Below are 10,000 nucleotides of genomic sequence, written 5' to 3' on the forward strand. Positions count from 1 at the left end.
AGCGGGCAGCGTCGACAGCAGAAGCCCAACGCGGCGTGGCCACCGGCAGAGCCGGATTGCCGTAGAGGCTTCTCTGCAACGTGCCCGCGGATGGCTGCTGTTAACGGGCGTGGGGAGGGGGGGGGAAGCCACGGCAGGCTCCACTCCCAAACCCCGGCCCTACAAGCGTTCGAGTGCCGGAGACCGCCGCCCGTCTCGGCCCGGCCCTGGAGAAACCCCTCTTGGAGCCCTCGCTCCAGTCGGCAACGGCCACCGGAGCCTGCGGGCAAGCAGCGGCTTCGCGCGGCTTCTGGCAGTCGGAACCGCCGTGCGCGATAGGTAGGAAGCAGAACGGCCACGGCCAGGGCCGCCGGGCAACGCCCGAGTCTGCCGGCTGAGCCGCGGCTGACAAGCGTTCGAGTGCCGGCGACCGCCGCCGGTCTCGGCCCGGCCCTGGAGAAACCCCTCTTGGAGCCCTCGCTCCAGTCGGCAACGGCCACCGGAGCCTGCGGGCAAGCAGCGGCTTCGCGCGGCTTCTGGCAGTCGGAAGCGCCGTGAGCGATAGGTAGGAGGCAGAACGGCCACGGCCAGGGCCGCCGGGCAACGCCCGAGTCTGCCGGCTGAGCCGCGGGTGACAAGCGTTCGAGTGCCGGCGACCGCCGCCGGTCTCGGCCCGGCCCTGGAGAAACCCCTCTTGGAGCCTTCGCTCCAGTCGGCAACGGCCACCGGAGCCTGCGGGCAAGCAGCGGCTTCGCGCGGCTTCTGGCAGTCGGAAGCGCCGTGCGCGATAGGTAGGAGGCAGAACGGCCACGGCCAGGGCCGCCGGGCAACGCCCGAGTCTGCCGGCTGAGCCGCGGGTGACAAGCGTTCGAGTGCCGGCGACCGCCGCCCGTCTCGGCCCGGCCCTGGAGAAACCCCTCTTGGAGCCCTCGCTCCAGTCGGCAACGGCCACCGGAGCCTGCGGGCAAGCAGCGGCTTCGCGCGGCTTCTGGCAGTCGGAAGCGCCGTGCGCGATAGGTAGGAGGCAGAACGGCCACGGCCAGGTCCGCCGGGCAACGCCCGAGTCTGCCGGCTGAGCCGCGGGTGACAAGCGTTCGAGTGCCGGCGACCGCCGCCCGTCTCGGCCCGGCCCTGGAGAAACCCCTCTTGGAGCCCTCGCTCCAGTCGGCAACGGCCACCGGAGCCTGCGGGCAAGCAGCGGCTTCGCGCGGCTTCTGGCAGTCGGAACCGCCGTGCGCGATAGGTAGGAGGCAGAACGGCCACGGCCAGGGCCGCCGGGCAACGCCCGAGTCTGCCGGCTGAGCCGCGGGTGACAAGCGTTCGAGTGCCGGCGACCGCCGCCCGTCTCGGCCCGGCCCTGGAGAAACCCCTCTTGGAGCCCTCGCTCCAGTCGGCAACGGCCACCGGAGCCTGCGGGCAAGCAGCGGCTTCGCGCGGCTTCTGGCAGTCGGAAGCGCCGTGCGCGATAGGTAGGAGGCAGAACGGCCACGGCCACAGCCGCCGTGCAACGCCCGAGTCTGCCGGCTGAACCGCGAGTAGCTGCAGCGGTTCGATGGCGCTGGTCCGCGAGCGCCAGCCCTCTGCCCTAGTATACGGACAGCGAGGTCCCCGGCCCCGGCGGGCTCGAAGAGAACCGTCTTCCCCCAGCGGGGAGGCGCGCGAGCGCCGCCGACTCTTACCATGACGTAACTGGAGGCAGCGCAAAGCAGCGACCCCTTCGGCAGCTCCGAAGAAGAACCGGGCAAGACGTCTACCTGCCAGAACCGCGGTGGAGCCAAAGTCCCGCCGGAGCGAGGTAGACGAGGCATCCCTTTCCGCCGGCAGCTCCGGCGGCCACATCGGGCACACCGGACCCGGCGGACGGTAAAACGGGTAGACCTGGCCTCCCTGCCGGCAGAACGGGTAGACGAGGCCTCCCTGCCTGGAACCGGGTAGACCTGGCATCCCTGCCGGAAGCGGGTAGACCTGGCATCCCTGCCGGTAAAACGGGTAGACCTGGTCTCCCTGCCGGCAAAAAGGGTAGACCTGTTCTCCCTGCCGCCAGAACGGGTAGACCTGGCCTCCCTGCCGGTAAAACGGGTAGACCTGGTCTCCGTGCAGGTAAAACGGGTAGACCTGGCATCCCTGCCGGCAGAACGGGTAGACCTGGTCTCCCTGCCGGTAAAACGGGTAGACCTGGCCTCCCTGCAGGTAAAACGGGTAGACCTGTTATCCCTGCCGGCAAAACGGGTAGACCTGGCATCCCTGCCGGCAAAACGGGTAGACCTGGTCTCCCTGCCGGTAAATGGGTAGACCTGGTCTCCCTGCCGCTAGAACGGGTAGACCTGGCCTCCCTGCCGGCAGAACGGGTAGACCTGGCCTCCCTGCCGGTAAAACGGGTAGACCTGGCATCCCTGCAGGTAAAACGGGTAGACCTGGCATCCCTGCCGGCAAAACGGGTAGACCTGGCATCCCTGCCGGCAAAACGGGTAGACCTGGTCTCCCTGCCGGTAAATGGGTAGACCTGTTCTCCCTGCCGCCAGAACGGGTAGACCTGGCCTCCCTGCCGGTAAAACGGGTAGACCTGGTCTCCGTGCAGGTAAAACGGGTAGACCTTGCATCCCTGCCGGCAAAACGGGTAGACCTGGTCTCCCTGCCGGTAAAACGGGTAGACCTGGCCTCCCTGCAGGTAAAACGGGTAGACCTGTTATCCCTGCCGGCAAAACGGGTAGACCTGGCATCCCTGCCGGCAAAACGGGTAGACCTGGTCTCCCTGCCGGTAAATGGGTAGACCTGGTCTCCCTGCCGCTAGAACGGGTAGACCTGGCCTCCCTGCCGGCAGAACGGGTAGACCTGGCCTCCCTGCCGGTAAAACGGGTAGACCTGGCATCCCTGCAGGTAAAACGGGTAGACCTGGCATCCCTGCCGGTAAAACGGGTAGACCTGTTCTCCCTGCCGGTAAAACGGGTAGACCTGGCATCCCTGCCGGCAAAACGGGTAGACCTGGTCTCCCTGCCGGCAAAAAGGGTAGACCTGTTCTCCCTGCCGCCAGAACGGGTAGACCTGGCCTCCCTGCCGGTAAAACGGGTAGACCTGGTCTCCGTGCAGGTAAAACGGGTAGACCTGGCATCCCTGCCGGCAGAACGGGTAGACCTGGTCTCCCTGCCGCCAGAACGGGTAGACCTGGCATCCCTGCCGGCAAAACGGGTAGACCTGGTCTCCCTGCCGGTAAAACGGGTAGACCTGGCATCCCTGCAGGTAAAACGGGTAGACCTGTTATCCCTGCCGGCAAAACGGGTAGACCTGGCATCCCTGCCGGCAAAACGGGTAGACCTGGTCTCCCTGCCGGTAAATGGGTAGACCTGGTCTCCCTGCCGCTAGAACGGGTAGACCTGGCCTCCCTGCCGGCAGAACGGGTAGACCTGGCCTCCCTGCCGGTAAAACGGGTAGACCTGGCATCCCTGCAGGTAAAACGGGTAGACCTGGCATCCCTGCCGGCAAAACGGGTAGACCTGGTCTCCCTGCCGGTAAAACGGGTAGACCTGTTCTCCCTGCAGGTAAAACGGGTAGACCTGTTCTCCCTGCCGCCAGAACGGGTAGACCTGGCATCCCTGCCGGCAAAACGGGTAGACCTGGTCTCCCTGCCGGCAGAAGGGGTAGACCTGGTCTCCCTGCAGGTAAATCGGGTAGACCTGTTATCCCTGCCGGCAAAACGGGTAGACCTGGTCTCCCTGCAGCCAGAACGGGTAGACCTGGTCTCCCTGCCGGCAAAACGGGTAGACCTGGTCTCCCTGCCGGCAAAAAGGGTAGACCTGTTCTCCCTGCCGCCAGAACGGGTAGACCTGGTCTCCCTGCCGGTAAATGGGTAGACCTGGTCTCCCTGCCGGCAATATGGGTAGACCTGGCCTCCCTGCAGCCAGAACGGGTAGACCTGGCATCCCTGCCGGTAAATGGGTAGACCTGGCATCCCTGCCGGTAAAACGGGTAGACCTGGCATCCCTGCCGGCAATACGGGTAGACCTGGTCTCCCTGCCGCTAGAACGGGTAGACCTGGCATCCCTGCCGGTAAAACGGGTAGACCTGGCCTCCCTGCCGGCAATACGGGTAGACCTGGCCTCCCTGCCGGTAAAACGGGTAGACCTGGCATCCCTGCCGGCAGAACGGGTAGACCTGGTCTCCCTGCCGCCAGAACGGGTAGACCTGGCCTCCCTGCAGGTAAAACGGGTAGACCTGGCCTCCCTGCCGGCAGAAGGGGTAGACCTGGCCTCCCTGCCGGCAGAAGGGGTAGACCTGTCCTCCCTGCGGAGAGAGCGGGTCGCCCGTGCTGGAGGCCCGTATGCAGGGGTGCCTGCACGGGGTGGGAAGGGCCGGCGGCGGGCTGCCTGTGCTCTCTCAGCCGGGGCGGCGGTGGGGGGGCTTGCGGGGGGTGGCTGGGGTCGGCAGGCCGGCCCTGCCGGAGGCCCGTATGCAGGGGTGCCTGCACGGGGTGGGAAGGGGCGGCGGCGGGCTGCCTGTGCTCTCTCAGCCGGGGCGGCGGTGGGGGGGCTTGTGGGGGGTGGCTGGGGGCGGCAGGCCGGCCGTGCCGGAGGCCCGTATGCAGGGGTGCCTGCACGGGGTGGGAAGGGGCGGCGGCGGGGTGCCTGTGCTGTCTCAGCCGGGGCGGCGGTGGGGGGGCTTGTGGGGGGTGGCTGGGGGCGGCAGGCCGGCCCTGCCGGAGGCCCCTATGCAGGGGTGCCTGCACGGGGTGGGAAGGGCCGGCGGCGGGCTGCCTGTGCTCTCTCAGCCGGGGCGGCGGTGGGGGGGCTTGTGGGGGGTGGCTGGGGGCGGCAGGCCGGCCGTGCCGGAGGCCCGTATGCAGGGGTGCCTGCACGGGGTGGGAAGGGGCGGCGGCGGGGTGCCTGTGCTGTCTCAGCCGGGGCGGCGGTGGGGGGGCTTGCGGGGGGTGGCTGGGGGCGGCAGGCCGGCCCTGCTGGAGGCCCCTATGCAGGGGTGCCTGCACGGGGTGGGAAGGGCCGGCGGCGGGCTGCCTGTGCTCTCTCAGCCGGGGCGGCGGTGGGGGGGCTTGCGGGGGGTGGCTGGGGGCGGCAGGCCGGCCCTGCCGGAGGCCCCTATGCAGGGGTGCCTGCACGGGGTGGGAAGGGCCGGCGGCGGGCTGCCTGTGCTCTCTCAGCCGGGGCGGCGGTGGGGGGGCTTGCGGGGGGTGGCTGGGGGCGGCAGGCCGGCCCTGCCGGAGGCCCCTATGCAGGGGTGCCTGCACGGGGTGGGAAGGGCCGGCGGCGGGCTGCCTGTGCTCTCTCAGCCGGGGCGGCGGTGGGGGGGCTTGCGGGGGGTGGCTGGGGTCGGCAGGCCGGCCCTGCCGGAGGCCCGTATGCAGGGGTGCCTGCACGGGGTGGGAAGGGCCGGCGGCGGGCTGCCCGTGCTCTCTGAGCCGGGGCGGCGGTGGGGGGGGCTTGCGGGGGGTGGCTGGGGGCGGCAGGCCGGCCCTGCCGGAGGCCCGTATGCAGGGGTGCCTGCACGGGGTGGGAAGGGGCAGCGGCGGGCTGCCTGTGCTGTCTCAGCCGGGGCGGCGGTGGGGGGGCCTGCGGCGGGTGGCTGGGGGCGGCAGGCCGGCCCTGCCGGAGGCCCGTATGCAGGGGTGCCTGCACGGGGTGGGAAGGGCCGGCGGCGGGCTGCCTGTGCTCTCTCAGCCGGGGCGGCGGTGGGGGGGCTTGCGGAGGGGTGGCTGGGGTCGGCAGGCCGGCCCTGCCGGAGGCCCGTATGCAGGGGTGCCTGCACGGGGTGGGAAGGGCCGGCGGCGGGCTGCCTGTGCTGTCTCAGCCGGGGCGGCGGTGGGGGGGCTTGCGGGGGGTGGCTGGGGGCGGCAGGCCGGCCCTGCCGGAGGCCCGTATGCAGGGGTGCCTGCACGGGGTGGGAAGGGCCGGCGGCGGGCTGCCTGTGCTCTCTCAGCCGGGGCGGCGGTGGGGGGGGTTGCGGGGGGTGGCTGGGGGCGGCAGGCCGGCCCTGCCGGAGGCCCGTATGCAGGGGTGCCTGCACGGGGTGGGAAGGGCCGGCGGCGGGCTGCCTGTGCTGTCTCAGTCGGGGCGGCGGTGGGGGGGCTTGCGGGGGGTGGCTGGGGTCGGCAGGCCGGCCCTGCCGGAGGCCCGTATGCAGGGGTGCCTGCACGGGGTGGGTGGGCCTGCGGCGGGCTGCCTGTGCTCTCTGAGCCGGGGCGGCGGTGGGGGGGGCTTGCGGGGGGTGGCTGGGGGCGGCAGGCCGGCCCTGCCGGAGGCCCCTATGCAGGGGTGCCTGCACGGGGTGGGAAGGGCCGGCGGCGGGCTGCCTGTGCTCTCTCAGCCGGGGCGGCGGTGGGGGGGCTTGCGGGGGGTGGCTGGGGGCGGCAGGCCGGCCCTGCCGGAGGCCCGTATGCAGGGGTGCCTGCACGGGGTGGGAAGGGCCGGCGGCGGGCTGCCCGTGCTCTCTGAGCCGGGGCGGCGGTGGGGGGGGCTTGCGGGGGGTGGCTGGGGGCGGCAGGCCGGCCCTGCCGGAGGCCCGTATGCAGGGGTGCCTGCACGGGGTGGGAAGGGGCAGCGGCGGGCTGCCTGTGCTGTCTCAGCCGGGGCGGCGGTGGGGGGGCCTGCGGCGGGTGGCTGGGGGCGGCAGGCCGGCCCTGCCGGAGGCCCGTATGCAGGGGTGCCTGCACGGGGTGGGAAGGGCCGGCGGCGGGCTGCCTGTGCTCTCTCAGCCGGGGCGGCGGTGGGGGGGCTTGCGGAGGGGTGGCTGGGGTCGGCAGGCCGGCCCTGCCGGAGGCCCGTATGCAGGGGTGCCTGCACGGGGTGGGAAGGGCCGGCGGCGGGCTGCCTGTGCTGTCTCAGTCGGGGCGGCGGTGGGGGGGCTTGCGGGGGGTGGCTGGGGGCGGCAGGCCGGCCCTGCCGGAGGCCCGTATGCAGGGGTGCCTGCACGGGGTGGGAAGGGCCGGCGGCGGGCTGCCTGTGCTCTCTCAGCCGGGGCGGCGGTGGGGGGGGTTGCGGGGGGTGGCTGGGGGCGGCAGGCCGGCCCTGCCGGAGGCCCGTATGCAGGGGTGCCTGCACGGGGTGGGAAGGGCCGGCGGCGGGCTGCCTGTGCTGTCTCAGTCGGGGCGGCGGTGGGGGGGCTTGCGGGGGGTGGCTGGGGTCGGCAGGCCGGCCCTGCCGGAGGCCCGTATGCAGGGGTGCCTGCACGGGGTGGGTGGTCCTGCGGCGGGCTGCCTGTGCTCTCTGAGCCGGGGCGGCGGTGGGGGGGGCTTGCGGGGGGTGGCTGGGGGCGGCAGGCCGGCCCTGCCGGAGGCCCGTATGCAGGGGTGCCTGCACGGGGTGGGAAGGGCCGGCGGCGGGCTGCCTGTGCTCTCTCAGCCGGGGCGGCGGTGGGGGGGGTTGCGGGGGGTGGCTGTGGGCGGCAGGCCGGCCCTGCCGGAGGCCCGTATGCAGGGGTGCCTGCACGGGGTGGGAAGGGCCGGCGGCGGGCTGCCTGTGCTGTCTCAGCCGGGGCGGCGGTGGGGGGGCCTGTGGCGGGTGGCTGGGGGCGGCAGGCCGGCCCTGCCGGAGGCCCGTATGCAGGGGTGCCTGCACGGGGTGGGAAGGGCCGGCGGCGGGCTGCCTGTGCTCTCTCAGCCGGGGCGGCGGTGGGGGGGCTTGCGGGGGGTGGCTGGGGTCGGCAGGCCGGCCCTGCCGGAGGCCCGTATGCAGGGGTGCCTGCACGGGGTGGGAAGGGCCGGCGGCGGGCTGCCTGTGCTTTCTCAGCCGGGGCGGCGGTGGGGGGGCTTGTGGGGGGTGGCTGGGGGCGGCAGGCCGGCCCTGCCGGAGGCCCGTATGCAGGGGTGCCTGCACGGGGTGGGAAGGGCCGGCGGCGGGCTGCCTGTGCTCTCTCAGCCGGGGCGGCGGTGGGGGGGGTTGCGGGGGGTGGCTGGGGGCGGCAGGCCGGCCCTGCCGGAGGCCCGTATGCAGGGGTGCCTGCACGGGGTGGGAAGGGCCGGCGGCGGGCTGCCTGTGCTGTCTCAGTCGGGGCGGCGGTGGGGGGGCTTGCGGGGGGTGGCTGGGGTCGGCAGGCCGGCCCTGCCGGAGGCCCGTATGCAGGGGTGCCTGCACGGGGTGGGTGGGCCTGCGGCGGGCTGCCTGTGCTCTCTCAGCCGGGGCGGCGGTGGGGGGGGCTTGCGGGGGGTGGCTGGGGTCGGCAGGCCGGCCCTGCCGGAGGCCCGTATGCAGGGGTGCCTGCACGGGGTGGGAAGGGCCGGCGGCGGGCTGCCTGTGCTCTCTCAGCCGGGGCGGCGGTGGGGGGGGCTTGCGGGGGGTGGCTGGGGTCGGCAGGCCGGCCCTGCCGGAGGCCCGTATGCAGGGGTGCCTGCACGGGGTGGGAAGGGCCGGCGGCGGGCTGCCTGTGATCTCTCAGCCGGGGCGGCGGTGGGGGGGGTTGCGGGGGGTGGCTGGGGGCGGCAGGCCGGCCCTGCCGGAGGCCCGTATGCAGGGGTGCCTGCACGGGGTGGGAAGGGCCGGCGGCGGGCTGCCTGTGCTCTCTGAGCCGGGGCGGCGGTGGGGGGGGCTTGCGGGGGGTGGCTGGGGTCGGCAGGCCGGCCCTGCCGGAGGCCCGTATGCAGGGGTGCCTGCACGGGGTGGGAAGGGCCGGCGGCGGGCTGCCTGTGCTCTCTCAGCCGGGGCGGCGGTGGGGGGGCTTGCGGGGGGTGGCTGGGGGCGGCAGGCCGGCCCTGCCGGAGGCCCGTATGCAGGGGTGCCTGCACGGGGTGGGTGGGCCTGCGGCGGGCTGCCTGTGCTCTCTGAGCCGGGGCGGCGGTGGGGGGGGCTTGCGGGGGGTGGCTGGGGTCGGCAGGCCGGCCCTGCCGGAGGCCCGTATGCAGGGGTGCCTGCACGGGGTGGGAAGGGGCAGCGGCGGGCTGCCTGTGCTGTCTCAGCCGGGGCGGCGGTGGGGGGGCCTGCGGCGGGTGGCTGGGGGCGGCAGGCCGGCCCTGCCGGAGGCCCGTATGCAGGGGTGCCTGCACGGGGTGGGAAGGGCCGGCGGCGGGCTGCCTGTGCTCTCTCAGCCGGGGCGGCGGTGGGGGGGCTTGCGGAGGGGTGGCTGGGGTCGGCAGGCCGGCCCTGCCGGAGGCCCGTATGCAGGGGTGCCTGCACGGGGTGGGAAGGGGCGGCGGCGGGCTGCCTGTGCTGTCTCAGCCGGGGCGGCGGTGGGGGGGCTTGCGGGGGGTGGCTGGGGGCGGCAGGCCGGCCCTGCCGGAGGCCCGTTTGCAGGGGTGCCTGCACGGGGTGGCGGTTGGGGGGGGCGGCGGGAATTTTTTGGTTTTTGTTGCTTTTTTATTTCTTTTTCCGCTTTTGAAACAGAGACGCCGCCCCGTCCTCGGGCGTTTCAGCCGAGCTGATGGAAAGCGGCGCCCCTTCCCGTCGCTTGCGGGGGGGGGTGGTGCAGGAGGGGGGAGGCGGCGCGCGCCTGAAATTCCCCTCGCCACCCCCCGTTTCCGAGACTTCGCCGTATCTAGTGGAAGGCGCTAAGCTTGGCCGGACTGTCTCGCTGAAGGCTTTCTTACTCTGCATCGGTTCTGACGGTGGGCGAGAAAAAAAAACAAAACCAAAGCAGAGCAGGGAAACAGTTACAAAAAGTTCTTGAGAGCCAGCACCGGCCCGCCCATCGGCAGACGGAGCGGCGCCCGGGGTCAACGAGTGCCACCCTGCTGCTTAGCAACCGGAACCCGAGCCGGCCCGCCCCGCCCACCCGCCGGCAAGGGGCGGGCGCTTCCCCGCGGCAGAAGGGGGAGACAGAGACTGAGAGACGGGGTCGAGGAGCAGGCGGGGAGCCTTGCGCTGAGGTAGGCTGGGGACGGGGCCTCTTTTCCGAGAAGATTGAGGTTTGAGTCGGGGGGGGGGGGGGGGGGGCGGCGGCAGGGGCTGCTTGTGCGCTCTCGGCCGGGGCGGCGGTGGGGGGGGTGGCGGGGTGGGGGGGGGCAGCGGAGCGGCCGTGCCGGAGGCCCGTATGCAGGGGTGCCCGCACCGGGGGGGGGGTGGGGGGGGGCGGCGGCAGGGGCTGC

Source organism: Opisthocomus hoazin, unplaced genomic scaffold (assembly GCF_030867145.1).
Source record: "Opisthocomus hoazin isolate bOpiHoa1 unplaced genomic scaffold, bOpiHoa1.hap1 HAP1_SCAFFOLD_175, whole genome shotgun sequence".
In the NCBI taxonomy this organism is placed as follows: Eukaryota; Metazoa; Chordata; class Aves; order Opisthocomiformes; family Opisthocomidae; genus Opisthocomus; species Opisthocomus hoazin.